The sequence below is a fragment of the Magnolia sinica genome, chromosome 7 (genome assembly GCF_029962835.1).
Source record: "Magnolia sinica isolate HGM2019 chromosome 7, MsV1, whole genome shotgun sequence".
Lineage (NCBI taxonomy): Eukaryota > Viridiplantae > Streptophyta > Magnoliopsida > Magnoliales > Magnoliaceae > Magnolia > Magnolia sinica.
In genome coordinates, this window is record NC_080579.1 from 49,555,610 (window position 1) to 49,560,611 (window position 5,002).

The window sequence follows — 5,002 nt, forward strand, 5'->3', positions numbered from 1 at the left end:
ATGCATGAGCAGCTTACAAAGTTTCATAGTGGGATGTTCTTACACTAAAATGTGAAAAGTGATAGTGTGCGTTGCTGATGTACCTATCTGCATACTGCTGCTGCTGCTACTGCTGTACTCACTCCCTCCCTTCAGTCTGACGACAGATTACAATATTAGATACCCCATGTGTGGGGACTGTTAGCACCTAGTTAAGAAAAAAAAGAAAGACAATGAGAGGAAGAAGAAAAGCTCAATATATGAGACATAGAAGTTGATCTTTGGTAAAGAGGCTCTCCTGCTTCATTGGAGATGGAGGCTTGCTCCTCTCTTTTCCCTACAAGTGGAAAACACTTCTAGGCCATTAAAGGACACCACAAGAAAGAGCTGTAGCTCAAAAATAAAAAAAATGGATAGAGTTGTACCAACCAAGTGTCTTAGGCATTGCATTAATAGGCAAGGCATCATTTTGTTGTCAATGATGTTTACCAAAATTTGCCAACCCCACTACATTTTCCATCCCGGGTCATGCAATCTAAAGTATGGACCATTGTGATCCTGGTGAATATTTTTACCAATCCAAAATTACCATCCTATATTCTGAGAAAAGAACACCTTAAAATTGATGCTCCAATCCAACTTGAACGACAGAAACCCAAGAGAGACAAAACTTGAAGAAGCTTGGGCTGATAAGAACATAGACCACACAAAAGGCTCCAACAAGGATGGAGACAACTTGCATACTTCACTAGGAACGACAAAAACTGGCCCTGCTAGCAAACTAACTAAATAGCAAATGAACCAAAAGCTTAGAAGATTAAGGCCGTGATCGTAGAAAATCTGACCACCCAGAACCCCTGGCTTACTAAAACATTTCACACTCATAGTTGTTAGCCTTCTTTTGTAGGAAATATCAAAGAAGCTAAAACTAGACATAGTTGCATGCCATCTCTTGCAAGAAATTTCAAATGAGCAGAAATTGGTGTAAATGTAAAAAAATAAGACATCAAGACATCAAAAGCCTGTTTGAAAAAACAAGACATCAAGACATCAAGACTTTAAAAAATAAGACCCATCTCAAACCTGCATCGTGCCTAAGAGGAGCATGATAAATGTAAAAAATGAAGACATCAAAAGCCTGTTTGAAACCAACACTCATATCTAAGAGAGAAAATTCAAGGAAATGATTACTACAAATCATACAACAAGCGATCACCAGAATGCCATGACATGTAGCCATAACATCTTACCAGGAAATTGAACTAAGAAATTGTTGCATTTAACATAGAAAAGTACAAAAGCATACCATGAGTTTAAGAGGCCACTAGAATAAAGAATGTGCACATCTCCATGGCCATGAGGTTTGGTCTATCCAATACACAAGTAAATATGAGTAAGAAAGAAAAAGAAAAAGAAAAAAAATCACCCACAATTGGAGGCCTTGCACCAAAACCAGGAAAGACAACAGTATAAGAGCTAGACCTGAATTTTATATTTGTTTTGAGGTTCAATTGCAAGCCTGGCATCATTATCATCTAAGCATGCTACCTTTTCCTAAAATGGGTGTTAATAAACAAAGTTAATTGCATCAACCATCAATTGCAATTTTAAGATGAAATTCACACATGGGAAACCATATTTGTCCTAACAATACCTGCTTAAGAAGTTTCACTTGTGTTGACTTCATTCCAAAGTATGAATTCCACTCTAGAAGCTCTAAAGTACGTGCATGTGTGTCATCGGATGTCTTTATCACCAAAGGAATCTGTGTCACGCCCTAGACTCGGTAATCGGACTTACAAGGAACCCGATGGCCGGTTATGGCCGCAACAACCTCCATAGTACTCTATTCTCGGCTCCTAAGGCAGGTTCCGATCTTGGGATCCTACAAGGAGGCTTTCCATAACAATATAATCATTTCTAATACGAGTATACTCAAGATCATAACAAGTATATCTGAGAATAATAAAGCACACATCACAAAATTCACTAAGAATTTAAACTTTTACAAGCTTTCAAAAGGTCCAAAAGGACATACATAAGATAATAAAAAAAGGAAAGAAAAGTCAGTCAGCAATACTGGAGTCCTCAAGCTCAACTCTACTCCAAGCTCTGCTACTATGACACTCGCCTAGGATCACCTACATGCATCAATCGTGCATAAGCTTATAGAAGCTTAGAGGGTGGTGAAAGTGTGTGACAATGGTGCACAGAAGAATATGAGGTACAGGAAGGGAAACATGCTCAATGACAATATCACTAGCCTTACCAAGGCTCACCATGAATACGATGCAATGAGTACTGGGTACTATACCAAGGCAATGCATGAAGAGGCTTATACAGCCAGTGCGAATGCGATGCAAAGTAATGCCAGTGCTCATAACCAATCCACATATCAAGTATATTTCCAATTATAAAGAAATCACTAGGGTCCATTACACTGCTGGATCACTGCTGCTCTACAGACCCCGCACAGTCAAATGAGCGTAGGAGACCTCACTACCCACCTGTCGACAGCCAATCACCAGCAAGGCCTGATGATAGTGGACCCATTCACGAGTTGGTTAGACTCAGCCTAGCAATGCCCTCTTACATCAGGCGAGTAAGGCCACATGCCTATCCAATCGACTACACGACAGTGGGAGTCGCGGCTTAACGGTATAAGGCCCTTATACACTTATATATTCCACCCGGTCACGGTGTTGGAGCAGATCCTTGGTACCATGGAAGTTTTAAAAATTTCATCCATGGGTATCATATGCACCCGGTATGCTCAAGTATCATTTTCGGTGTCTACACATCCAACCATCCACGAGTATCCCTGTGGAGGCAGGCCCTGATAAAGCAAGGGTGGTATCATTGTGAATGCGATGCTAATGCATGAGTCACACATACAGATCATGCACCAGCTTCAGGCACTCAATATGCACAAGGGGAGAAACTCCATCCCTTTATGACCACCACACAATGCAATCAATACACAGATGACGCATATAGGTCACAATGATGTAAGTGCGCTACCTGTAGAATATAAAATATTCCTCCTTCCCAAGGAGGGACAAGGTCTAGGTACATAGACAAATATTTTATGATAATTTAAAAATCTATTAACCTTATCGTGAATAAATAAGCAAGTATTAGGATTTCTTCAAAATAACTCTAATGGCTTCCAAGCCAAATAGAGGATCCAATCACAAAACTATTCAAAAGATAAACAAGATGCACAATATAGTTTATGATGAATGTGACTGTGTGTGAGATGTGATTCTACTTAGTTCCAAATAATCATGTACGGATGAGATATGAGAACATTCAGAGAAATCACATAAGCAGTAGAAGTAAATAGCAATCTCAAACACATTTGTTTTTATAGTGGTTCGACTACTTGTCTACTCCACTTCCGGCAGACACACTCAACCCTTGAGTGTACCGGATCTCACTAACGAAGGTTTCAAATTAGGTTCCCCTCAAGCCAGTACAACCTACATTAGGCTGACTCTAACGTGTCTACATGACACAAGTTTATGTCCCAGAAAGGAGCAAGGATCATCACACAACACCCAACTTTTAGGCCACACAGGCCAGGGATCCACACAAGGAACCTACCAGTTTATGCTCCCATGAGCAAGGGTGAACACACAACACCCAGGTTTTAGACCACACAGGTCAAGGACCTAACAGTTTATACTCTCCATAGAGCAAGGGTCAACACAAAGCACCCCCACGTACACTCCCGTCGGAGGCCTCTTATGAGAACTTAAAAAGGGTGAGAAGCACCTTAGACCCAATCCTACGAAAGGAACGATCACAAGGGTTCTCTGGACTTTAATGACTTACAAATAAGTAGATGAGCCCCATTAAGCACGTTGATGAAGATCTCCTCCTTTGATGACGAAGAATCTTCAGCTCTCTTGAACCGCAACACAGATAATGTTCCAATGTAAGGCTACGGGTTGGGTCAAGGTTATGATGGAATCCTACTCTATTAGATGTTTTTCTATAAAGGAGACAGAGCGATTCCAATCATCTATGCATTCAAGGTATCTCAGCTTAATGATTTTCCATTAAGAGAGTAGCTGTGGGATCCTTGAATGCGGAAGTTCATTCTTCAATCCACTCTATTGATTATTAATGATGAGGGTGGATTGGAGGATGAACTCCCATTAAAGAAAAGGCTTAGGGTATATGATTTGGGTTTAAACATTAAAAAACACTCTCTATTTTCTTTACAAACAACCAAAGGCAAGCTCTCATTAAATAGGTAAAAAGTTCCAACGGATATAAAATAATCATATTTTTGACAGAGTTTGATATCATCGAGCTGAGTTTTATATCATCGAGCGCATACTCTCGATAGCATCAAATGACCGCTTGATGATACGAACTCAAACTGTCAAATGCTTTTGAACCTTTTTGATAACTGGTTGAAGGGATTGAACATGCTTCGATGTCATCGAATTTCAAACTTCGATTTCATTAAAATGATGTTTGATTCCTTGACATTTGAAAATGAGAGAGCAGATGCCTTTGAAACTTATCAGGTATATGATATGATTGAGGATCCTTCAATATCATCAGAATTTGAATATCGATGGTAACGATGATGGTGTCGATTCATCAAAAATTTTAAAAAATTTTCCTATAAGCTTGTGGACGATTTTTATCCAGTTTCGATGACATCGACCTCGTATCAATATGATTGATGTTTGAATATCGATTTTATCGAGTGATCCTCGATATGTGAAATATTTTACCTGAAAACTTACTGGGTAGTTTAATGTCCCAATTCGATATCATCGAAGGTCTATCGATATCATCGAGATTTGAATTTCGAGGATATCAAGGCTCTCTTCGATATATCGAGAATTACATGATTTTCCTTAGCAGTATATTGGACACAATTAACCAGATGTCGATTTTATCGTGACGTCTCGATGGAGATTCAAAATTTGATGATATCGAACAGTCCATCGATTCCTCGATAATTCAGTCCAGAGTTATTTGTAGTTGCTGGACATCAGAA

At 39.4% G+C, this 5,002-nt stretch overlaps 1 long non-coding RNA gene across 1 annotated transcript; it reads right to left on the bottom strand.

Annotated features, from left to right (window-relative positions):
- Positions 1–591: 591 nt before the first annotated feature.
- LOC131252062 (uncharacterized) lies at positions 592–1,749 on the bottom strand. The gene is made up of 3 exons (XR_009174135.1): positions 1,634–1,749; positions 1,462–1,533; positions 592–1,347 (listed from the first exon to the last, which is right to left on the bottom strand). It is a non-coding gene; the product is annotated as an uncharacterized LOC131252062 (long non-coding RNA).
- Between the last annotated feature and the right edge of the window lie 3,253 nt (positions 1,750–5,002).